This window comes from Papio anubis, chromosome 6, assembly GCF_008728515.1.
Source record: "Papio anubis isolate 15944 chromosome 6, Panubis1.0, whole genome shotgun sequence".
Classification (NCBI taxonomy): Eukaryota; Metazoa; Chordata; class Mammalia; order Primates; family Cercopithecidae; genus Papio; species Papio anubis.
In genome coordinates this window covers 112,087,809-112,114,440 of record NC_044981.1, presented here as the reverse complement: position 1 = coordinate 112,114,440, position 26,632 = coordinate 112,087,809, and the positions used below count along the sequence as shown (strand labels likewise).

Here is a 26,632-nt window from a genome sequence, read left to right as displayed (position 1 = left end):
TAGAGCTATAACACTCACGACAAGGCCCAAGATTCCATTCCTTGAATTCTGTGAGGCCCAGAACCCCAGGTCAGAGAACACGAGGCTTGCCACCATCTGGGAAGCAGCCCGCGGACATCTTGGGAGCTCTAGGAGCAAGGACCCCCGGTAACAGTATTTAGTGCACTTCTTATTAGCTTGCATTTCCTCATGCATCCAGTGAACCAACTCCCTGGGAGCTCCCTTTTATCCTTTCTCTTTTTATCCATTTAGCTTTATCTGTATCTTTTTTTAACCTTCATTTTGGAAAAAAAAAAATCTTTAAATGACCTCTAAACTAGACAAAATTACATCTCCTTTAGCAAAAACCACATCTTCATTTTTTTTTATAACTTCACCCAAACACATCTTTCTTTATACACTCTGTATATAGAACTGTTTCTCTTGTACCTAGTAGTTTTAATTACATACATTAATTACAATATTAACTCTTATTAACTCTTGTTTTTATTGAAAAACCTAGGAAGTAAGCAATCATAATTGTATACCAGATATAGAGGCCGTGAACAGAGATGTGGAGATAATGCCTGACCTTTTCCAGCATAGCCAAGAGGCACAGCTGGGTCAGGGAGAACTCTGCATATGTTCCCAGGCCTTACCATGGCCATTTGTTTAGAGCCTGGAATCTAATGGTTCTAAGACATAAGTTCACGGACAAGTCGAACAATTACCAAAATATCGCCTAGTCAAGTTTATGATCGTAAAATGTCTAGGAGAGCTAGCTTAAACCTGTTTGGCCAGCAGACCCAGGCAAAAATATCTAAGTTATATTTAGTTCTGACAATTCTGAAGACATTCCTATTTATTTTACCAACAATTTTAAAACTAGTTTTATTTACCAAAGATTGCTAAAGTCATGCGAGCTAAAAAGCATTGGAGTTAGTTTCCTTTTTCCTTAAAAAAATGATTTAAGTGCTTAGTTTCTCATTAAGTCAGTTTACTGGAGTTATTTGATATATTTTGGTAGTAAAATATGACATCCGCATGACACATATCAACATAGAGACATAGAGACACACAGGCAGAAGCAGGTCTTAAAGATTTAGAAGACTGTTGGCCAGTTTTCAAGTAGCTTCTCTCTTTCCTTTAGATTAGCAATCATTTTCAAAGACATAGTTCTTAGGTAAAATAAGGTAGAACATTTACATCTCAAAGGCACAGAACTTATGTCTAAATACCATTACTTGCTGAGACAAAGGGCACAGGTAAAAGCCCAGTTAAAACAATATTGCCAGAAAAAGTATCTTAAACATGGTAAAGTTTTTAATGTAAACGTTAAGACTTTGTCTTCTTAACGTAAAGGTTTCTAGTGGTTTGGGTACAGAGAATGAGACACTTTTATAGATAGTGATCTCCTTTACAGATGTAAATTTCTTTTACAAAGACTATCAAAATAGCCAGCTAAATGTAGACTGATTTAGTTTGATAGGTGGACTTTTCAACTTGGTTTGCTTCTTGATTAGATTACTGGCATGAAAGTCAAGCTCTTTGATGACAGGGCAAAGGAAATCAGGCCTAGTTGGAAGGTAGAACACTTAGATCTCCCAAAATCAGAGATCCCATTTTTACACTGAGTTATGGGTCCCTAAAAGAGGAAAGGGCCACTGGGCTGGACACTGCAATGCTTCCATAGTCACCGTACTGTGATGATGTTCCCCCAAGGCTGGTGGGCAACTCAGCATCAATCAGTTCACTCCATGATCTGATTGATCCCATCCCCCATGGGAGTCTCATCCCTCACTGAGGGGTGTTTCCATAGCTTCTAGGTGCCCAAATTGTGCTTTTCATATCAAAATGCCCAAAGAAACAGGTATCCCTCGGTAGTAATAACCATCTACTGTCAACAACTGCTGTTAGCCATCTCTAACACTGTAGCTCTTGCCTGTGACTCACCGGCCATCACACGCTAATATGAGTTCTCTAACAGTACAAAGTAACCTCTGGCAGACCCCAAAAGCCAAAGAGATTGGGTTATGCAGTACAAAAGAGAGCAGAGTTTTATATCTGAGAGGAATCTGTCTCTTTACAACTCTTGAGGTTTCATTAAAAAATAAAAAGGAAAAAACAGAAGTCCCCCCGCACCCCCCAAAAGAGGAGACTTCGGCATCTCTTCTGTTTTCCTTAAGGGATCTCAGGCTGTTAGAAAATCTCTTTTTTGTTCTGTTTTGTCTTTTTGTCCCCTCTTGTGGTATTGAGGGTGGCAAGGGGGAGGAAAAATAGACAGAAGTAAATGGAAAAACAGAATTCAGTTGACTCATTTTTGCCTTTGGCTAAATAAAATAGCCTATGGCTACTACTGATTGGATGGTTTAGTGAGGCCCTTGGCTGGGCCCCAGGTTGGCCCACAGTCCTGGTAGAGCACTGAGAAGACGCTGGAATTTGATTGTAGAGGAAGTAAAAGTCATAACAAGGCCTGTAATCCCAGCACTTTGGGAGGCTGTGGCGGGCGGATCATGCGGTCAGGAGATCGAGACCATGCTTGCTAACACGGTGAAACCCTATCTCAACTAAAAATACAAAAAATTAGCCGGGGGTGGTGACATGAACTTGTAGTCCCAGCTACTTGGGAGACTGAGGCAGGAGAATGGCTTGAACCTGGGAGGTGGAGGTTGCAGTGAGCTGAGATCACGCCACTTGCACTCCAGTCTGGGTGACAGAGCGAGACTCCATCTCAAAAAAAATTGTAACAAGGTAAAAGCCACCACAAAGGAGGACATGCAGACCTGTGCTGGTCGCTTGGTGCCGAAAAAAGCCAACTATTGACTATCGATTTCTTATAAAAGAATATTTTCCATTCTATTGCAGCAGCTGCTAGCTGCCTTTCCTTACCCCAGTGAGATAGATGGCTCTCAGTTAACTATCACATGAAACCTACCAGCATTTTTTGGAGTGTCCCTGTCCTCGTGTGGTGGTCCATAAGCATCTACATGGGGAACCACACCACTCCACATAGAAGTGGCTGCCACCCATGGATTTTCCCCCATGGATACTTCATTCCCTTCACTCATTTCTTGGTCTCTCAGCTCCTGGTTAACTCACCAAATATTCTACAGTGGCAGATCTCTGCAAAACTAGCACTTAAGACTGAGGAAGGCCGAGCACAGTGGCTCACACCTGTAATCCCAGCACTTTGGGAGGCCAAGGCGGGCGGATCAGCTGAGGCCAGGAGTTCAGGACCAGCCTGGCCAACATGGCGAAATCCCATCTCTGCTAAAAATACAAAAAGGAGCCAGGCGTGGTGGTGCACGCCTGTAGTCTCAGGTACTCCCAAGAGGCTGAGGCGGGAGAATCACTTGAACCCGGGAAGTGGAGGCGGCAGTGAGCCGAGATTGTGCCGTTGCTCGCCAGCCTGGGCAACAAGAGTGAAACTCCATCTCAAATAATAATAATAATAATAAAAATCTGAGGAATCCAAGAGACTGAAGAAAGAGGCTGATAAATCCAGTTTCACAGAAAAAAAAACACTTAATAGGGACTTATGATCAGAAGCCATGTCTTAGGCAGCCACAAGATGAGGTGTCCCTGGACCATCAACCTCCAGGCGCAGGGCTCATATACCATAGGGAATTGGCCTAATGGAAGGACTTCTGATAAATGTGGGTTTCTGGTAACCATCCAGATTGTTTTGACTTAAGGACAGGATTTACGGTAATCACATGGAAATAGAAATCTTAGAGGCATTCCCGGAACTTGGGTTAATCAGAAAATGGTGGCTTAGCATTCAAGATGGGGTTGCTTTAGCCTTCACATAGAGTAACTGTTCTTCCTCTTACATTTTAGGTTAAGATGCAAGATTGGCTAGAAGGATAAGCAGTGGGAACAATGGCACAGGAGATGTCCTTATATGTCCCCTACACTTTCTCTTTTGCCCTTTGGCAGGTACTAGTGACAGGTGAGACCTGACCAGAAGTGGGGAAAGGGAAGTGGCATCTTTTTCTTTTTCCTTTCCGGAGATTTGATTGCAAACCTGATGGAACCAATTCTGACACATCTACTGTCCCAGGCTGACATTCCTAACCCATGCCAAACCCTGCACATGAGGGTATTTTTTTAAAAACAGACCCAAAGTTTGTGTATTTTTGTTATTTTCCTGTCAGGCACTCAGGAGCCTTGGGGTCTGCCATCTTGTCATTCATCATTAGTGAAGGGCAGTCCCACACTTCCCTTCAGAGGAGAATTCCTAGTAACATCTTCCCTTTGTAAACATTTCTGCCAGTTTCTAAGGACTTTACTCATCTGTCCTGAGCTTTGTAACCAATCTGTGAGGCAGGAAGAAAGAAAAGGTTTTGTCATCTTCACTTTATGAGTAAGAAAAATAAGATTGGAGAGGTTAAGTGACTTGCCCAAGGTCAAACAGCTTGTAGGTGGTTGAGAAGAAATTTAATCCCGGGTCGTCTGACTCCAGGGCTCAGTGGGGAGAACACTGACTTGGGAATCTGGGGATCTGGTTAATGTTTCAGATCTGCAGGTAACTCTCCTGCAACCCATGGAAACCACTTGTCAACAGGAAAGTAAGAAGTTGGGGGATCTCTAGGTTCTTTGATTCTCTCTGCTGATGGGAAGTGTGGCTATCCATTTTTCCCTCCCAATGCTCCCCAGTATTACTCAAGCTATGGAAATTAGAAATAGAGGTTAATACATTCCAGAGAGAATTTATTTCTTTCCTGTAAGTACAGATATGGTGAAAAATCACTGGGGAATTAGCAAAATCCCTCGATAGCCCCAAACGTCCTTAAGTAACTTGTGCTGCCTGAATCTGAAGTTAAGCTCTGGGTTTGTCCTAAGCTGCTGGCAAGCTGTCCGTCTAATTACAACATGGCAGGAATCTCCGTTATGGCTTACAGAGCAACAATGTGCTTTACCTGAAATTCACTTATGAAAACTGTCCTTTTAGACTGTGAGCAAGGAAGGCTGTTACAGAGTCTGAATTTGGGATGTTGTGGTTACTTTTTTTTTTCCCCGAGTTTCACTCTTGTTACCCAGTCTGGAGTTCAGTGGTGCGATCTTGGCTCACTGCAACCTCTGCCTCCCAGGTTCAAGTGATTCTCCTGCCTCAGCCTCGCGAGTAGCTGGAATTACAGGCACGTGCCACCATGCCCGGCTCATTTTGTATTTTTAGTAGAGATGGGGTTTCTCCATGTTGGTCAGGCTGGTCTTGAACTCCTGACCTCAGGTGATCCGCCTGCCTTGGCCTCCCAAAGTGCTGGGATTACAGGCTTAAGCTACCATGCCCGGCCCTGTTGTGGTTACTTTGAACTTGTTATCTCCCACTGAAGCCACCTCTGCATTTCCTTCAATAGCCTTCCGCCAGTGTTCCTAACTCTACAAACTGACTTTTTTTCATTGGCAATGACATTTCAGTCTTCTGAATGCTGAATATTGCTTTGATTTCTGTGGTAACACCCCAGAAGGGAGATCAAACAAATAGGTTCACATCATATCACATAAGCTCCATGTCAAATCCATGAGAGGAAGTGGGTTTGGGCAAGACCAGCACCATCATCAACTTCCTGGCATCCCTGGAAATCCACCTCTCCTCAGCAATGCCCTCGTCCTCTCCTGGGACCACTTCGCTTTACACATCGCTCTGCTCTTCCTTGTTTTACAGGAGAGTGGTGGTAATTGATGTGAATGTTCTATTAAACAGACAGAAGGGTGAGCCAAAGGCCTCTGAGTTAATAGACAGTTCAGTTCTATCAAACTTGTTGAAATACTTTGCATTCTGATATACTTTTTAAATCTTTATTTATTTTATTTATTTTTGAGACAGGATCTGAGCTCCATCACTCAGGCTGGAGTGCAGGGGTGTGATTTCCACTCACTGCAGTCTCTACCTTCCAGGCTCAAGCAATCCTCCCACCTCAGTCTCCCGTGTGGCTGGGACCACAGGCATGTGTCACCATGCCTGACTAATTTTTTTTTGTATTTTTCATAGACTTGGGGCTTCGCCATGTTGCCCAGGCTGGTCTCGACCTCCTGGATTCAAGCAATCCTTCCACCTCGGCCTCCCAAAGTGCTGGGGTTACAGGCATGAGCCACCTCACCACTGGCTGGACTCCTCCGATTGACTTTTATTCACCGGAATGATGATGGCTCTGGTTCTCACCCTGTTGTCGTGTGCATGGGAATATTCCCTAGAAAAGAGATAAGACCTCTCTCCTGCCCTTCTTCCACCCAGATTAAGACTGTGAGATGAAGACACAAATGGCATCCGCTGAGGCACCTTCTCTTGTGAGTTCTCTGCTGCCAACAGACCTGGGGTGGGCACAGCCTGGCAGGCAGGTGACAAGGGGAAGTGAAAGCATCATTACTGACGAGTGGCCTTAAAATGGTACAGAAGCCTGGCCTGGCACTGTGAATCCTAACCTCTGGCTTTACAGGGTTTCCCTGAAATCTGGTCTGAGAGTTTAACCTCTTCCTTTCTAGTTGGACCCTTGACGATAGCATGATATAAGTAGCACACCAAAGTGTCAAGATTGGGATGAAAACACATTTTCCTTAGAATCACTTTCCTAAGCACTATTTTAGGTCACTGTGTCTTAAACAATGGGCTTCTTAGACTTTCGGACGCTATATGTAAGTTGTGACTCTTGAGAGTGTATTTGTTTCCTGGGGCTGCCACGACGAAGCACTGCAAAGCCGGTGGCTTAAAGAAAAGGTATCCTCTCCAAACTCCAGAGGCCAGAAACCTGACATCAGCTATGCTCCCTCTGAACCTCATGGAGAGAATCTTCTCTTGCCTCTTCTTAGCTGATGGTGTCAGCCGACAATCCTTGGGTGTTTCTTGGCTTGTAAACACGTCACTCCAATCTCTGCCTCCACCATCACAGAGCTGTTTCCCTGTGTCTTATACAAACACCAGACCCATTTCCCTGGGTCTCTTATACACATACCAGTCCTGTTGGATTTGGGGCCCAGCCTACTCCAGTATGACTTTATCCTAATTTACCTAATTAGTTTGTGTTTCGTTTTGTTTGTTTTGAGACAAGGTCTTGCTCTGTTGCCCAGGATGGAGTACAGTGGCGTGATCATGGCTCACTGCAGCCTCAACCTCACAGGCTCAAGTGATCCTCCTGACTCAGCCTCCCAAGTAGCTGAGACTACAGGTGCATGCCATGATGCCCAGCTAATTTTAGTACATTTTTTTGGTAGAGATGAGGTCTCCCTATGTTGCTCAAGCTGATCTCCAACTCCTGGGCTCAAATGATCCACCCAACTTGGCCTCCCAAAGTGCCAGGCTTAAAGGCGTGAGCTACCCCACCCAGCCTAATTTACCTAGTTACATCTGTAATGACACTATTTCAAAATAAGTTCACATTCTGAGGTACTGGGTATTAAGACTTCAGCATATTTTTTAGGGGAACAATTTAACACATAACAAGAAAGAATACAGAATCCAAGATTTCCTAGACATATGTGTCCAGAGAACTTTTTTTTTAAGTTGGGGGTCTCCCTCTGTTGCCCCAGCTAGAGTACAGTGGTCCCATCATGGCTCACTGCAGCGTCAACCTCCTGGGCTCAAGCAATCCTCCCACCTCAGCCTCCCAAGTAGTTGCAACTACAGGCTCACACCACCATGCCTGGCTAATTTTTTTAAATTTTTTTATTTTTTGGAGAAACGGAGTCTGGCTATGTTGTCCAGGCTAGTCTCAAACTCCTGGGCTCCTCCTTTTTCAGCCTCCTAAGGCACTGGGATTACAGGCATGAGCACGGCACCAGGCCCAGAGATCAAAGATCAAAGAGATCAAAGAGAAGGCTGTGGAACTACGGACCTGTGGAAGCTATTGGTAGAAGGATGCCCTTGGCTCTCTGAGATGCTTCCTCATAGACTTCTCCAGCTCACCTTAAATATTACTGTCAACATCACTGCCTTGTCTTTCAGGCTGTGATACCATTATTCTTCCATTTCAATTTCCTAGAGGGCCATGGAGCTTGCCACCCACAAGAGGAACTCCTGCCTTTTGGGTGAGGTTGCACAACTGGCCTATTCCTGCCAAGTTCATGAACTTGCTCTCTCAAATGGAAACTGGGAACTTCTCTGAGTGTGTGCCTGCCAGCTTGTGGTGGGGTCTGTTTTTTTGAAACAAGAGAGAGTATTTTGCCTCTGCCAAGATTGACACTGCTTCAAAGTGCAAACCATCTCACTGCAGCTGCTCTGCACCCTCCTGGACCTCCCTAGTTATGCTCTGGTCTTTCTGAAACTGGTCTATGTGCTGTTTCACCTGTTCTGTCCCTACACTTCTTGAGGTGTCTTTGACCCCGTTGACTACTCTAGGACATCACACTCCCTTTGTCCTTGCAGCCTACTGTTTTGTTGTTGTTGTAGAGATGGAATCTCGCTCTGTCTCCAGGCTGGAGTGCAGTGGTGCGATCTCAGCTCACTGCAACCTCCGCCTCCTGGGTTCAAGCAATTCCCCTTCCTCAGCCTCCCGAGTAGCTAGGACTACAGGCACATGCCACTATGCCCAGCTAATTTTTGTATTTTTAGTAGAGACGGGGTTTCACCATGTTGGCCAAGATGGTCTTGATCTCTTGACCTCATGATCCGCCTGCCTCAGCCTCCCAAAGTGTTGGGATTACAGGTGTGAGCCACTGCATCCGGCCACAGCCTACTCTTAGTTCCTTCTTAAGTCATCTTTTCCTGGCCTTGGTTACATAATGCAACCTGTATACGCCAGTGTTCCTTCCCAATCAAGACCAGTGTCTTTCAAACTTTTGTTACCAAGATCTACCATAGGAAGTTTGCTTTTATTTTATTATTATTTTTTTGAGACGGAGTCTCCCTCTGTTGCCCAGGCTGGAGTGCAGTGGTGTGATCTTGGCTCACTGCAACCTCCATCTCCCAGGTTCAAGGGATTCTTCTGCCTCAGCCTCCTGAGTAGCTGGGAATATGGGCGCACCACCAAGCCTGGCTAATTTTTGTAGTTTTAGTAGAGATGAGGTTTCGCCATGTTGGCCAGGCTGCTCTCAAACTCCTGACCTCAGGTGATCCATCCGCCTCAGCCTCCCAAAGTGCTGGGATTATAGGCGTGAGTCACTGCGCCTGGCCAAGAAGTTTGCTTTTAATCCTGAACCAATGCACATACCCAAAAATATTTTTCACTACATTAAGCATCATGAAATAGTTTTTACCATTACTGAATGCCATGCACTCAATTTTCTTTTATATTCTAGTCCAGCCTATGCTAGTTCATTAATAAATGTTTAAGGTCATAAACCATTGAATTTGATTTCACTACCCATGACTGGGCTTCAACTTGCCTTCTGAGAAACAGTGACCTAGATATAGGCAAGACTTTCTTGAATAATCTTCCTGCCTCTACTCTTCTCTCTAATTTATTTGTCCCGGTAGCAAGAGCGATCTTTTGCAAACCTAAATTAGATCAGGTCTCTCCAGTACTTAAACCCTCCAGAGTCTTTCGTTCACTTGGCATAAAACCCAAACTCCTTATCATAGCACACAAGCTCCTATCTAGAGAGACCCTTTTCCAACTTTGGTTTCTACTGCACTCAACCTGAACCACCCCACTCCAGCCTCAGCAGCCTTCTCCGTTCTGCTGACCATTGACTCTGATGCTTTTTGCCATTCAGTTCTCAGTCCCAAAGTTGTCTCCTCAGAGAGGCCTTCTCTGATCACCCTAGCCATGTCATATCACTGTTTATCAATTTACCCTTTTTCTGTTCCTCTTAGTACTTACTAGCTCCTGAAAGTATTGATTGATTGGCTTGCTTGTTTGCTTTCCAGCCGTCCCACTAGGATATAAGCGCCACAGGAGGGGACTGTCCTAGATTCTGAGGGGAAGATTATCAACTGCACAGGACTTTATCAGGGAGAATTCTTGGGGTCAACACAGCAGGAGGGGGATGGAGAAGCAGGACTGGGCAGAGGGAGACATTGGGCTGTGATATCATCACCACAGATGCCACAGCTCAGCCTACAGGGAGTTCTGAAGATGGGATCAACCTTCGGAACTGTCTAGATTTAGCTAGAGAGCCAAGCCTTTGGATCTCTTGGTGACCAATAATTGGATGTAGAAAGAGGGAGTGATGCTGAGCAAGACCCAGTGTGTCTTCAACTAAGTAAGACCTAGTGGGGATGACAGCTGGATTAGTGAGCGGTGGCAGCATTCCCTGGCTGGAGATGGAGACCCCATCACACCATTTGCCATGCGTTCCAAAGCAGCCTTTTCACAACCATCACTCCAGCATGGTGGACAGTACCAGTGCTCAGTAGTTGCCTCTGTTTTGGTGGCTGTTGTTCTCCTGAAACTACCTTTGCAAAGATTATGACAGTGAGATAGTCTAGCATGGCTGAGTCCACCTTAATTCTAGCCTCACAGGCTGGCTGTCCTCATTCATTCCTGGGTGTGGGCCAAGCTAACCTTGGGAAGCATTTAGTTTATAGTTTAACTTTGAAGCAAGGATGATAATAGTCCCTCCCTAAAACTGACCCCTTCCTTCTTCCAGGGCTGAAACCCTGATTAATGAAAGGCTACAAGAGTAGGATTATGAGAGGGGCCTGCAATCTACTAAAATGTAGGCATAGTTTCTATAATCTCTTACTGCTTAGGAGTCATGTGGCCAGAGGTCACAGAATTTGTGACTTCCTCAATTGATCTTAGAGATAATATCACTATTGTAGAACCTAAGATTGAGCTTTTGAGATGTTTTTAAAATGTTTGCATTCTGGCAACTCACCAACCCCATCCAGACTCCTGACTCATGTCTCAGACAGTCCCTTGGCCCCATCAAGAGGCAGACTCAGCATGTGAGGACCATTTCCCACACTCATATGATTTTACCCCCAACCAATCAGCAGCACCCATTTCCTAGTCCCCTGCCTGCATGCCAAATTATTCATAAAAACCCTAACTTCTGAGTTCTTGGGAAGGCTGTTGTGGGTAATAAACTCTATCTGCCGCATGGCTAACCTCATGTTAATTTAACTCTTTCTTTACTGCAATACTGCCATTTCAGTGAATTGGTTTTCTTGGTGCAGTGGGCAGGAAGAACATGTTGGGCAATTACACTCTGACCTCCCCTCTCCCTTCAGTTTCCTACTTAAGTTCCCATTACCAACCTCAAAGTCAATCTGCTCTTATAATCAGTCAATCTCTCCTGATGCCCACATCTTCCCTTGAATGGGATCCCACTCCCCTACTGCTCGCCAACTTCTAAAATCAAGATCAGACTCTCCCACGACTTTCTTTGGGCCACATTCTAGGATTCCTTGCCCCTTACCCAAAAGCCAGTAGCTCTTCATTCTCAGCAGCCACAGGAGGCCCTCGATCACCCAGTTCCTTGTGCTGCCAGAGGTGTTGTTGTTGCTCTAAGGGCAAAAGTTGTGCAGAGCATTTTGATAAAAATCCAAGTGGCTAGTTGAGATTTGCTTTCATTAACATCTCATTGCCTATGTGTTCAATCATGATATTGTGCTTTGGTAATATGACAATGACGAATTTGACGATAGAGCCATATTTTCACAGTCTATCCATGCAGGTCCCTTCTGACATTTGTAATACTTAAGCAAAATGAATAACAGGAATGGGCAAGAAGGGGCTGACATCTTGTTTTATAGGCAAGGAACGTTACTATTGGCTCAGCACTATTTTTGGGTTTTTTGGGGGGAAGGTAGTGGTAAAGATATAAAAGAACTAAGAGAAATGGGCCTTGTTTTTAAGAAGTGTGCAATCTGGTTGAGAACTCTTTCTTTTTATATATAATAATAACATTACGTTCATAAAACTTGTTCTATGCACTTTACATATATTAACTCAGTTACTCCTCACTACAACCTTATGGGCTGGGTACTGTTATTGTTCCATTTTACAGAGGAGAAAACTGAGGCACAAAAGAGTTAAGTAATTTGCTTAAGTTCACACCACTGGCAAGTGGCAAATTCAGGACTGAAACACAAGCAGCTTGACCCAGAGCATGCACTACATTACACGATATTGTGTTTCTTCACTAATGATTCCAGACCCTTGAACACCAGTAAGGGAGTTTTAATATATTAAATAATATATACTTTAACCTTTAAAATTTATAGAAATATTATATATTGATTGTTGAAAATGTGAAAAATGTTGAACAATATAAATAGGAAAATTGAAAATCAAGTATGACTCAGAGATCACCAGTATTAATATTTTGATACATGCTCTAAGTTGTTTTATGCACATTTCTAATACTCATATAGTCCTTTAAAATTTAATATTGTGTTATAGGTTTTATATAAAATTTTGAATGTAAAGTTTTGTAGCTAATGTTATTTTCAATTTACTTATATAATTTCCAATTTATTTCTTCATATATTGAATATTTCAGAAAACAGAATTTTGCTTTTTAGTAGTCCATCACAATTTATTTAATCATCTTTCTGGCATTGCTCTTTATTGTTGTTTTCAATGTTGTGCTATTATAAGTGGTGCTGAAATGAGCATTTTTATGCAAAAAGCTTCTTTTCATTTCAGACTCTTTCTTTGAGGTTTATTTCTAAATTTTTTTTTAATTACCTTTCAAATGATACTTAATGAATATTGGCAATTTTTTTTTCACAAAAGCTGTATCAATTTACATACTCCAGATGCGTATGAAACAAGAAAGACTGCTTTATCTCACTCTTGCCAAACTTGACTATTATGTTTTAATATAATTCCATGAGTCTGGCTGAGTTGGTGTACTGATTAGAGTAATTCAACATGGTATTCTGTTATTAATTTACATTTCTATACTGTTGAGTTTGAACATTTTTTTTCATTAAAAAATTTTGTTTAAGTTTTTTAAGAATAGTAGAGACATGGTCTCACTGTGTTACCCAGGCTGGTCTCAAACACCTGGGCTCCAGCAATCCTCCTACCTCAGCCTCTCTGAGACCTGAGATGTGCTACAGCTACACCTCTTTTAACAAAGATTCTTATTGACAAAGACTCTCTCTTTGACCACACTCGAGTCAGCTCCTCGGGACCCCCTTTTCAACTAAGTCCTGATCTTGGACTCTGCCCTTGGCCTGCTTAGTCCAGTTTTAGCAAGAATCCTGCTGGGTCAGCTTATCTAAGATTCGCCTCTCCATTGAGAGCCATTTTTGTCAATATCTGACCAAATTCCTCAAACTTCATTTTTGGTTTCTGACCATCTTTGATATCTGATCAAATTCCTCTTCCCCACCCTTGATGTCTTGTCATCCTGGCCCGCTTTCCACAAGAATGCCCCTAGCCTTGATGTATCCTCTTAGTAATCTTCCATCTACTGACCCTCCACCCTACTTCGCCTTACTCCAAGGACAAGTATAAATCTCCACTTGTCCTTGTTGTATTTGGAGTTGAGCCCAATCTCTCTCCCCTACAGCAAAACCCCCATTGCAATAGTCCCTTGTGTGAGACAAAGTAGCAAACATAAGAAACCATGTTTGCTCATCTTTGCTTGCCCACATAATTTCACAAAACCCCTGCCTCTGCGATAATGTGCAGCTTTGAAGACAAAACAAGATAGAGCATACGGCCTCCCACATCTCTTCCTTGAGTCACTGTATTCCTTAAAAGATAAATAACCCTAATCCTTGCCTCTTCCTACATAGGAGATAAAATCTGACAGCGTTAGCGATTATGCCTCTGTAATCTGTAACCAGATGTGCTCTTACACCCAGACTTTGATGTAGTTCTGTGATAATGTGACTTCTGAGCAAGTCTGATGTGCTTTTGCACACTCTGACATCCTGCCACCTCTATATAAGCAGTGGGTTGAAACAGTGTTCTGGGAAGTCTAACAGGAATGCTCCTGGGCTATCATCCTCAGTCTCTGTCCTCAAGACTTCTGAATAAAACTAATTTTAATTCTTTAAAACGTTGATTTTGTTTGCTTGTTTAGTTGACACTCGAATAGTCTTCCTTACCATCCAACAAATGTCAGGATGAATTTTTCTGCAACATTGTAGACCACTGCAGGAGGACTGCAGGTTGATGAACACTTTGGAAGCCTGCTTGGTATTACTTTGTAAAGATGAGTATTTGCCTACCCTATGACCACACTTCCCTGCCTAGGACACTCTTCCCAAGGGGTACCAGGACCACTGCAACCACTGTGTGGGGCAAGAAGTTGTGTACTGTGCATTTGGTGTCTTTTACATCATAGATGTCTGGCAGGTATGAACATGGTGGTGATGCAGGATTTTTCTTGACCCCTTTGCTGGATTCACAGAAGGGGTGCCCCATCTACTCAGCCCACTGTGCTCAGCCCCTTGTGGGAGGGAGCATGTGAGCTAGTGAGTGCAGGATCCAGCCCATGGCTCTGGGCACTGACACAGGAGCAAACTCTGTGCAGGGCTTGTGGCCAGACCAGCTATGTCGCCTTGAGGGGAATGCAGCAGTGCCCAGGTGAGGGTGCCTGCAACCCTGAGGCCCAAGAGGGGGCGTTACAGTGCTCTTTTAATTATGCCATCCACAGATAGCAGCATGTTAGTAGATCAATTGGCCCCTTGTATCATTGTGTGGGGCAGCTGCCCTCCACCAGTGAGGGCAAAGGGCAGTGTGACAGCCTTTCTGGGTGCTTGCATTTGGTGCATCCTGAGCTCTTGTCCAGCATCCAAGAAGAATGTGGTCACACAGATAATTGAAGGATGGTGAAGGCAGAGAATTTTACTGAGCGACGAAGATGGCTCTCAATGGAGAGGGGAACTAGAGAGGGGACAGGAAGGGTAGATCATCTTCCCCAAAGTCAGGTTGTCTCTTCCCTGAAGTCAGGTCGTCTCCTCCTCTACTGACTGAGTCTGGGGTCTTTATAGCCACAGGATGGGGAGTGTGTGCTGATTGGTTTGTGAGTATGCAAAAAAGGTTAAAGCAAAGACACCACTCAAAGGTGCACACAACAGCATAGGAAACAATTAGGAAATGGTAGGTATATGCAAAATAGGTGAAGCATGGGGATCAATCAGAGGAAAGCATGCCAAACGGGAAGACAAGTTCTCAATCTTGTCCGAGGATTTAACTTGTAGTTTGGCTTTCAGGCTTTAGATTGTCTTTGTTTGGAGCCAGGGTTTCACCAGGGACCCGCCCCCATCTGCCTAGGCATTTGGCTGCCTCCTGTCTTTCTCAGTGGCCTGTCTTGGAGACATACCAAGACTGTCCATGTATGTTGCTTAACCCCTCTGATATGGTTTGGATGTCTGTCCCCTCCATATCTCATGTTGAAATGCGATCCCTAGTGTTACGGGTGGGGCTTAGGGGGAGGTATTGGATCATGGGGATGGATCCCTCATGAATGGCTTATCACCATTGCATTGGTGATGAGTGAGTTCTTGCTCAGTTATTTCACATGAGATCTGGCGTTTATGAGTCTGGGACCTCCTCTTTCTTTCTCTTGCTCCTGCTCTCACCACATGACACAGTGGCTCCCCATCGCCTTCTGCCATGACTGTAAGCTTCCTGAGGCCCTTACCAGAAGCTAAGCAGGTGTTGGTGCCATGCTTCTCATGCAGCCTGCAGAACTGTGAGACAATTAAACCTCTTTTATAAATTACCTAGTCTCAGATATTTCTTTATAGCAACACAAGAACAGCCTAATACACTCTTCAGGCCTCAATTTCTTTAATAAAATAGGGACAGTAAGAGTGCCCGCTGTGGGGCTTGAGTGGGATTGTTACCACCTTTCCCTCTGCTCCTCAGAGTTCAGATGTAGACCCAGAAGTTAGATGGATCAACCCAAATTACTAGTTTCATTACTGGGAAAAGTCAATTGAAGAATGCAGGTGGATTTGGGGGTAGAATCGGGCTTCCCACTTCTTCCTCCTCACAACTACCACTGTCTTATTCCATCTCTCTCATCCCCCAACTCAACCAATTCTGCTCCAGTAGGCTTACTCCTGGGAGGAACAAATGATTCGTGCATCTGGACAGGCCTCGAGGAAATAGAGATTGCAGAGGGACGAGAGTCCTGCGGAGTCTTCTGCGAAGCAGTGAGCAAGGGGAGGTTGAGAGAAAGGACTGGGAGCCAGTGGACATCTCTTTCTTTCTAGGTGGGAATGTAAGGAGTAAGGAAGGAAAATGCTTCTTGACATCTACCTTGTAGATCTGAAGTGAGTATTAAATGGTGTCAAGTGAGTATCACAGTGCCTGACAGAGGAAATGCTTATGAAAACATGAGTTATGATTTTATAATTATCATTACAGTAGGCTAAGCAAAGCCAGCCAGTGTCTCCCTCAGTTGACTTTGCAAATCTCTGTTCTAATCCACTCCAAAATGATTTAAAATTAAGATACAGGCCATCTGATTTTTAAAAATTTTCAGTTCTTATAGTGCATTTCATTATAATAGTGGGTCTATTATATACTTAATCCTTAATTTTTGACCAGAATTTCAAGAACAAGAACACAAGAGTGAGTTTTTCCCCCTTCTTTCTTTCCTTTCTTCTTTCTTTCTTTTGTATGTTGATTTCTGATTTTAATAAAATTGCTTATTGTGTTTTATCAGAAACAATGTTGATTGAGTTTAAGATAGATTTTTAAAATTACTGGCTGCTAAAGAAGTTTCTAAAAATCAGAGTGGGTGTTAAATATCAGATAACTTCTGGAAATCTTTGGACATTATTATATAATTTAAAAATTTGACCAACAGTTGTAATATATTACAGGTTGAACATCTCTATCTGAAATGCCTCTTACCAGAAATGTTCTGGAATTTTTATTTTTGGGGGGTTTGAAAGTTTTTTGTTATAGATGAGCACCCTAATTTGAAAGTCTAAACTCTGAAATTCTCCAGTGAGCATTCTCTTTGAGTGTCATGTTGGTTCTCAAAAAGTTTCAGATTTTCGAGTATTTTCAATTTTCGATTTTCAAATTAGGGATTCTCAACCTGTAACAGGTTTCTTCTTATTTAATTATCCTGTATCCTTTGAGTAAATCTTATTTGACTATAGAAGATACATTTTAAACACACTAATAAATGAAATGGCCAATTCTTTTTGTAAAATTTGTGAGTAGGATTCATAAATGAGACTAATTTTTATTTTCTGGTCTGCTATCTTTGTTAACATTTTAAAATAAGATTATACTATTTTGCTCAATAAATTGGGAAGCTTTTCATGGTTATATATACTCTGAAACTTTATATTTAGCCTGAGTAATACCTGTTCTTTGAATCTTTGAAAAGTTCACCATCTGAGCTGGGATACTTTTATTCACATAAAATGATTTGATGTTTGTAATTTTTTTAACCATAGTCACTGATTCTTTTTTTTTTTTTTTTTTTTTTTTGAGATGGAGTCTCGCTCTGTTGCCCAGGCTGGAGTGCAGTGGCACGATCTCGGCTCACTGCAAGCTCTGCCTCCCGGGTTCACGTCATTCTCCTGCCTCAGCATCCCGAGTAACTGGGACTACAGGCGCCCACCACCATGCCTGGCTAGTTGTTTTTGTATTTTTAGTAGAGACAGGGTTTCACTGTGTTAGCCAGGATGGTCTTGATCTCCTGACCTTGTGATCCGCGTGCCTCGGCCTCCCAAAGTGCTGGGATTACAAATGTGAGCCACTGCGCCTGGCCGGTCACTGATTTTTTGTTAGTTTTGGAACTTTGTTTGTTTTAGGGAAATTATTCCAGATTATCTGGGTGGTCCCAGTGTAATCAGGAGAGAGCCCTGCCTCTTAGTTGACACCTTGATTTTGGACTTTCAGCCTCCAGAACTGTGAGAGAATAATACATTTCTGTGTTTTAAACTATCTAGACTCTGATACTATGTTACAGCAGCCCTGGGAAACTAACGTAATCAGGCATCTCCTTAAATGCCAAGCAACAAATGCCTTTATTGAGAGACACCTTGTAGTCTCAGATACTTGGGAGGCTGAAGTGGGAGGATTGCTTGAGCCCAAGAGTTTGTGGCTGCAGTGAGCTATGCTTGCACCACTGTACTCCAGCCTGGGTGACAGAATGAGACCCTATCTCTCTCTTAAAGAAAACTGTCTTGTTTTGTAAAAATTAAGTCTCCACAAGAAGCGAATATACTATCAATAACTCTTACATAATACTGCTCCGGAATATGACATTTTCCTATCAAAAACATTTGTGACTAATACCACTACAGAGTTTCTATCCTCTTTTCTTGAATGCGTGTCATGTTGTTTGTGGTTAAGCTTTTTCATATAAAGGCATTGATTTCAAAAGATCATATAATATGGTGGTTGGAGAACTTCTATAATTTTTATTTTTTAGGCCCCTACCCAAGACCAAAGCAGCACTGTTCAGATATTTTTTGGGTAAGGAAAAGAAACACTTAGAAAATCCCTCAACCTCAAAATTAATGCTTTGATTGGAACAGAGGTATAGACTCACTTGAATTACGTTCCAGAACCAACTTCAACTTTCTGAGACCCATATTTTCTTTTGAGCGTTTTTTCCTGAGAGCTCTTCTATGAAGAGCCTCTCCCCAAACCCATCACGGCTCCACTTAAATGCTCATCATGTTGAATAGTACATACAGCTGGGGAAATCCAAAACCCTTTCCACAAGGAAAGTAAGGAGTAAGGAAAGTAAGGACGGGAATACGTGATTTGCTTGGAGAAGGTGGGATATAACCTTTAATTCCCACTCCTTAGTCCTCCATATTGGGACCATGTCACTTCCACCACCACTGATTTTTTTTTTTTTTAATTTTACTTTAAGTTCTGGGACACATATGCAGAACGTGCAGGTTTGTTACTTAGGTATACATGTGCCATGGTGGTTTGCGGCACCCATCAACCCATCATCTAGGTTTTAAGCCCCGCATGCATTAGGTATTTGTCCTAATGCTCTCCCTCTCCTTGCCCCCCACCCACTGACCAGCCCCAGGGTGTGATGTTCTCCTCCCTGTGTCCATGTGTTCTCACTGGTCACCTCCCACTTATAGTGGAAACATGTGGTGTTTGGTTTTCTGTTCCTGTGTTAGTTTGCTGAGAATGACGGTTTTCAGCTTCATCCATGTCCCTGCAAAAGACACGAACTCATTCTTTTTTATGGCCACATAGTATTCCATGGTACCACTGCCAAATTTTATGCAAACAGTTCCTCTTCCCAGTCCCACAGTTTTCTTTCCAAATAAGACCCCCGTTAGCTTTCATTTGAACTGCTGCAATGGTTCTTTGACTCACCTTCCTGCCACAGCTTTTATTGGCCCCTGATTTTGTGACCAGATTATTTTACCTTAAAACAGTTTTAAAAACATCACTTCCATTCTTTATTGAAGCTTTGAATATCCATTTACTGGGAGTTTATTATGTGCAAGACACTGTACACATTTCTGTTGTTTTAAACCATAGAGGTTACAATACTCTGTCCCAGCAGCTCCAGCGAACTAATGCAATCAGGCATCTTCTTAAATGCTAAGCAGCCAATGCCTTTGTCAAGAGCCATCTTGTTTTCCAAAAATGATGTCCCAATAAATTATTCTTAGAGGAAAAATAAGAGTGATAAATAATTACTAGCTCTGACGATTTTTTTTATTTGCAGAAAAGCAAAATGGTGCTTTATTAAGACACCACGTAAGAACAATTTTCAATAATTGTTTTATCTTTAGAATAATTTGCTTTTCTGGGTGATGTAGGGGATTGGGTTTGGAGAATCTGAATTTGGAATAAAGTAGGGCATGTGAGAAAGAGCCTTTCCTGTAGCTCAGTGGCTCTCAAACTTTAGCCAGCATCAGAGTCACTTTAGGGCGGTTGAAATACAGATTGTAGGGTCATGGTCCTACAGTTTCTGATTCAGGAAGCCTGGAGTGAGGCCTGGGAACCTGCATTTTATCAAGTTCCCAGGTGCTGCCAATGCTCTGTCCAGGACCACACTCTGAGGACTCCGGCTCTGACTCACTCACTGTGCCTGGGCCATGGTAGGTAGTTCTTCATTTGCTTTTCTTTTCAGAGCAGTGGAGTTTCTTACAAGATGCCTCATCCTGAGAATTCATTGGGCTAATGTAGATAAAGGGTTAATACAGTGCTGGCACACAGTAGGTAATACACGATAAATGTCAGCATCATAAGCCCTCTGAGCAATTAGCTATATGATAAATACTCTTGGTGGGTTGATATAAGTGAGCATAAAGCCAATTAAGTTTTAAAGCGTTTGTGAATTCGTTAAGTTTCTCCAGCTTCACATTAGAACAGAGATAAGATCATGGAGTACAACACAGACACATCCTATTTCAAGTCTTCCAGCTTGAACTTGCTAAATGAGCAGTTGATTTAAATGTTTGACACCAGTTGGCTTGTGTGAGTGGATAGAACAGTTACCTCACTCAATGCCCCAAGAATTCTCTTTTGTGGAAAGTTTTTCAAACACATTTGGCTTCTTTGGTGAATACATATTCGAAAAGCAAAAAGGAAAATGAACACAGGGATCATTAGATTTAACATCAGCATTGAGAGTTAAAAATAACCTGTGTGTCTTGGGGAGTTGTGTCTTCTAGAATAGTACTATTCAAAATGTGGTCTGCAGATGGGGCTTCTGAACATGACTCTTGGTTACCAGTCCCAAATGAGGTAAGAAACATGTACTAGAATGTAAATTCAGGGACACCAACCACATCACTGTACACACTGTTTAGTTCCACTGGCCTTTATGAAAGGAAAGTATTGTCCCCCTCCCGTAAGGGGGAGGGGGACAAGACTGGGGGACAAGACTTTCCTGAGGAAGGAAGCTGCATTGATTACATCCCGGCACAAGCTCCTTTCCGGACTGGCACCTTGAGCAGCACTGTGCCAGAAGACAATGAGTTCAAGACTACGTAAAAGCTTCAAATCCTCTGTGGGCCCTGTCCCCTCTTAGCCTAAATCAGGGACTCTGTGTGTGTGCGATTCTGTCGTCAGCCCACAGTTTAACAAAAAGAGGCTCTCTTAAAAAAAAAAGTTTACTTAGGGATTAGGAAACTGTAAGGTAATACGCATGCCATAATAAGCTATGTTCATATTCGGGGAGGTAAGGGAAAATCATTTCTTTCTTTTATTATTAGTATCTTTTAATTTTTAATTTTATTCATTTATTATTATTTTCCCTTACCTCCCCGAATATGAACATAGCTTATTATGGCATGCATATTTTATTTTGAAATAAAATAACTATGTCAAAATTTTGAGATAATTATCCTTGGCTACAAGGACCAATAATAAGAATGACACCAGTTCATGATTGGACAGGCAGTTGCTGGGCAGATGTCCTCCCAGAAGTGTTAGGTTGTGATGACCTTTGTGTGAGGTTAGGGTTTTTGCGATCTTTTGGGAGAGTTCTGACGCCTGCTACAACATGGATGAACCTCGAGGCCATTATGCTAAGTGAAATAAGCTGGTGACAAAAGGACCAATGCTGTGTAGTTTCACATGATACGAAGTGCCCAGAGTCATCAAATTCACAGAGACAGAAAGCAGTCTGGAGGTTACCTGGGGCTGGTGGAGGGTGAATGGGGTTATTTATTTAATAGGTCTCAAGTTTCTATTGCATAGTGAAGAAGGTTTGGAAATACTGGTGATGGTTGCACAACATTGTGAATGTAACTGTAATGCCACCAACTGTACCCTTACAAGTGGTTAAGAGGGTCAATTTTATGCTATATGTAGTTTAGTACAATAAAAAATACGAAAGTGCATGTTGATATATGCATCTACTATTTACCCCCCAAAATTTTCAAAATATATATTTTTAAAAATTTAAATGCATGCTAGTTGAAAAAAATCAAATTATATAAGTGAGAGAGGCCTGAGATAGGCAACAACCCTCCTCCCCTTCCCCTAGTCTCCAAAAACGCAAGGGAACAAATATCCCAAGAGACTTGGAAACTACTCCCAAGGGGCATGGAGATTGGTTGATGATGGACCAGCCAGAAGGGCCCTGTGATCTGGGTTTGGAGGTTGCAGAGGTGGTGGGAGGCAGAATATGCCTGGGTGTAGGTGCAGCCTGCACACTGCCTGTTGCCTAAGACCACCGGGACTAGACCCTTCCATGGGACCTGCCAAGATGGGGCCACACCAAGACCTGCCTCTCTCTCTCCCAGTACCAGGACACTCTGTGGGCACCCAGGGAAATGGAAGGGCAAGAGAGAGAAAATGCTATTTGTCTCTGTATCAAAACAGAGGGGTAAAATTGTCATTTATTTATTTATTTATTACTTATTTGAGGCAGTGTCTTGGTTTGTTCTCACACTGCTACAAAGATACTACCTGAGACTGGGTAATTTATGGGGGGGAAGTGCAACACTTTTAAACCATCAGATCTCAGGAGAGCTCACTCACTGTCATGAGAACAGCCTGGGGAAACTGCCCCCATGATCCAGTCACCTCCCCCCAGGTCCCTCCCTGACACATGGGGATTACAATTCGAGATAAGATTTGGGTGAGTGCACAGAGCCAAACCATATCAGACATATCAGACAGGATCTTGCTCTGTCACTCAGGCTGGAGTGCAGTGGTGCCATCATAGCTCACGGAAGCCTCAAACACTTGAGCTCAAGTGATCCTCCCACTTAGCCTCCCGAGTAGCTATGGGCCACCATGCATGGCTAATTTGTTAATTTTTTATTTTTTGGTAGCAATGAGGTCTTGCTATGTTGACAGGCTGGTCTCCAACTCCTGGCCTCAAGTGATCATCCTGCCTCGGCCTCCCAAATCACTGCGATTACAGGCATGAGCCCCCATGCCTAGCCAAAATTGTCTTGATAGCAAAATTAAATTTTCTGTCATCAGTGGAAATGAAATGATTAAACCAGACAACGAATCTGAAGTGAGTAATGAAACACAACCGGTGTGAAAGTATCTCATACCATCTTCCAATGCATCCATCCTCAGCACTCCTCCCTTTTCCTCATTTGATGAGGAAACATGTTGCAGAAACAAGCTGACCAGGGTACTTTAGAGCTACTCAGAGTAGAGAGATAGTTGGGCCTTCCCCAAGTCAGCAGTGTGGCATGACACTATGCCGCCAACCACAGCTCTGCTGCTAAAATGAAACCAAATGGAAACTTTGATATTAGCAGAGGCCTTTACCATCAAGGTTGGTGGGGAACACAAGGCATTTGCTATCTTGACTTGACCATGAAAGAGAGGTCTGGCCATGGAGATGGGATTGGATATGGAGAACTGGGGGTCTGGCTCAGGTGAGCATTGTGGGAATCCACATCAAGAAGGAGGCAGGGATAGTATCGTGGAAATCCAAGAGTGACAGTGCTGGGAAGGATGCACTTCACTGGCCCTGCAGGTGCTTTGGAATATAAAGCAGTGTGGGCACCAGAGCTGCAGGGCTGTGTGCCTCCCCTCCTGGCATCACCATGACCTGCCCTGCCCCTCTCCACTACCTGTTCCTGCCACCCTTTGCCCCCTGGTAGCAGCTGCCAATTCTTTTCCTCTATGCTATATGCATTTTTAAACCTCTTTTCTGTATTTCTCCTAAGCTAAGCTGGAGCCACACATGCCAAGTACCTGTACCTCCTACATCAGTGCAAGAAACCTGCACCTCCCACTTTCCATTCCCCAACCAGGCCGGTGTGGCACCAATGGGCTCTGGCCAAGGACTCTGGCCTGCTATGAAGAAGTGAACAACAGGGGAGCCATTCCAAGGGGATACACACAGGGCCTATTTCTGCCCATTTATCTGACACTGACCCTCGGCCTATTTGTACTTCATTTTCTTCATTTGAAAAATGAAGATACTAATGGGATCTATTGCACAGGGTTGTTGTGAGGTACATAAGAGTAAATATGCATAAGTGCTAAGAAGGGAACCTGGTACCACGTGGTGTGTGCTTGATGTGTCCCCAGTTCTCAACCTGTCACTGTTTCCTCCCCACATTCCATTTAGGGTGAAGAAAACATTTACCAGCATGACCTACAGAGACCTACCTCATCTGGCACTTTCCTACCTCTCTGGCTCCCTGCATCCCCTGTTTATGCCCTCCTGAAATCCTCAGCTCCTGTCAATCCTCTCTACAGGTACCTGTTCCTTCCAAGGCGTAGGTCTTTGCCCACACCTGGAACAGGAATTAAAAGAAATTTTAAAATATGTAAGCAAAAGCTCAGTTGTATGTAAGAAAAACCAATTCCCCCTGAGGAAGAGAAAGAGCTGAAGTCCTTTAAAAATTGACTGCCTGTTTTTCTGAGGCTAGTGAGTCTTATCTCTCCCTCTCCTGGGCATTGTGAAGACCCTGTTTCTCTAGCTGTGCAGCTGCAAGGTCACTAGACAGATAAACTCAAGTCATAAAACGTGTTGTTCCTTGAAAAGTAAGAAATAATGTAATGCATGTCTTAATTGAATAACTCTCTTTGTTTCTCACTTCTGTAATATGCTTCCCCCTGCACAAATCTTCCCCCACCCCACAAAATGCTTAAAAAGTAGCTTGACTCTTTGTTCGGGGCTCAGTCCTTTGGATGTTAATCCGACTGGTTTGGTGCACCTAAGTAATTAAGTAATTCCTCCTCAACCCCTCGGTCTCTCTGATTCCTCAATTATCCTGCTGTGACCTCTGCCTGGAAGGCTCTCTCCTCCCCCATGACTGATTCCCACTCACAACTCCAACCTCAACTCAGCCATTCCTTCCTCTGGGAAGCCTCTGATTTCACCAACTCAGCCCAGTCATGCTCCAGTCAGCTCCCTAGCAGCTCATCGGGGAGTTGGAATGTGGCCTTAGTATGTGAGATTTGATCTGCTTGTCTCTCTGTGGCTCTGGGCTCCATGAGGCATGTGCAGCCCCTACTGCCCTCTGGTCTATGTCTGGCCCCAAATGCAATGCCTTTTGCATGGATCCCCCAAAAATATATGTTGAATAAATGAGTGAATGAATGAATGAAGGAATGCATGGTCACTTTGCTTTTCTTCTCTGACTTGAACCAAGCAATTGAGAGCAAGAATCTTTTCTTTCCCATTGCGAGTCACCAAACATGATAGAAATCCACCCTCGGGCATGGTTGTCCTTACGTTTCTGCTCCTCTGGGGCTCTCAATGGCTTCAGAATCCCCTGCAGACTCATTCTGCTGGGCACGTGGTCTGAAATCCAAGAGACTCAGGCAATACTCTAATTAGCCGGCCAGCTGCTGCATGCCATAGCTGTTGGCATTCCCTTCTGAGATGGGGGTGCCTCCCAGATTTCACCCACCAGTGCGCTGTAACCAATTTCCACCACCCCATTTTTCCTGGGCTTAATCCCGTTCCTGACACTGATATGAATTGTGCTTTTGTAGTTACAGGCATAGAGGATCTTTCTGATTCTTCAGCGGTAAGGAGACACATGGGTTGAAACCGAGCCAGGCCTGGGACCTCCTAGGAGCAGAGGCAGTTGCCACCCGTGGCCCCTCACCTTGTCTTTCCCCTGGGCTGTGAGGTGTTGCTGCCTCACAGGCCTTGCTTCTCTCTGCACATTTGTTCTGCTCTTCTCTTGCTATGGAGTGGTTCCTTTAGTCTGTGTTTTCAGTGGGATGTAAAGAGAAGCTGGGCCCCAACACAGGCTCTGCCATTTTCAGCTGCCTGTGTGGGGTTGGAACACATGGACTGGACATGTCCCCTCTGACACCCTTTCAGCAGGCACAGGGGAGGGCACTTTCCTGTACAGAAGCTGTCGGCATGGCAGGCAGCACCACCAAATTCAGTAGTCTGTGGAGGCCAGTGCTTCCATAATAAACTTTGCTTATTATCTTTTACAGAGCTCTCTGGAGTTGGAGAACCAGGATGACATACATTTTAAAAAACAGCTGTCTATCACAAAAAGGAGTATTACAATATATGATACAATAAAACCATCAAAATGACTATTCAAATAAATAACACATATTCAATTTCTTAAATAGATAATATATTTACAACAGCTCAAAATTCTGAAATTATGGAATAGTATTCAGTAGAAATTCTCTCACCCTTGTCCCCCATCTATCCAGTTTCCACACTCCCTCCAAAACAAGTAACCACTGTTTTTTTTAACTCCTTATTTTGAAATAATATAGACTCCCAAGAAATTGCAAAATTAATAAGGAGAATTCCTGATATAACCACTCTTTAAAGTTTAGAGTATACTCTTCCAGGAAATACATATATAAGCTTGTATAAATGTATCATATTTTCCACTCTGTTTTATTCAAATGGCATCATGTTATACATACTTTTGCACCTTGATGCTAAAGACTGAATATGTCTTGGCAAAATTCATATGTTGGAGCCTTAACCCCCAATACAATGGTATTTGGAGATTGGGCCTTTGGGAGGTGAACAGGTGATGAGAGTGGAGCCCTCATTAATGAGATTAGTAGTCTTATAAGAAAAAAGATGAGAGAGATGGTCTATTTCCACCATCCACCATGTGAGGTTACAGCAAGAAGGTACCTGCTGGCAAATCAAGAGGGGAGCCCTCACTAGGAGCTGATTTGCCAGCACCTTAATTTTGGACTTCTCAACCTCCAGAACTATGATAAATGAATTTCTTTCTTTCTTTTTTTTTGTGAGGGAGTTTCACTCTTGTGGCCCAGGCTACAGTGCAATGGCACAATCTCGGCTCACTGCAACCTCCGCCTCCTGGATTCAAGTTATTTTCCTGCCTCAGCCTCCTGAGTAGCTGAGATTGCAGGCATGTGCCACCATGCCCAGCTAATTTTTATATTTTTAGTAGAGA

General features: G+C 43.3%; 1 long non-coding RNA gene across 2 annotated transcripts; it reads left to right on the top strand.

The window, feature by feature from the left end:
• The first annotated feature begins 58 nt into the window (after positions 1-58).
• Positions 59-26,487, top strand: LOC103883944. Of its 2 annotated transcripts, XR_004184391.1 has the most exons (4): positions 80-147; positions 16,049-16,108; positions 23,839-23,969; positions 25,674-26,487. It is a non-coding gene; the product is annotated as an uncharacterized LOC103883944 (long non-coding RNA). The 2 variants fall into 2 exon arrangements; XR_001901463.3 differs by lacking the exon at positions 16,049-16,108 and having other exon boundaries at positions 59-147.
• Positions 26,488-26,632: the final 145 nt, after the last annotated feature.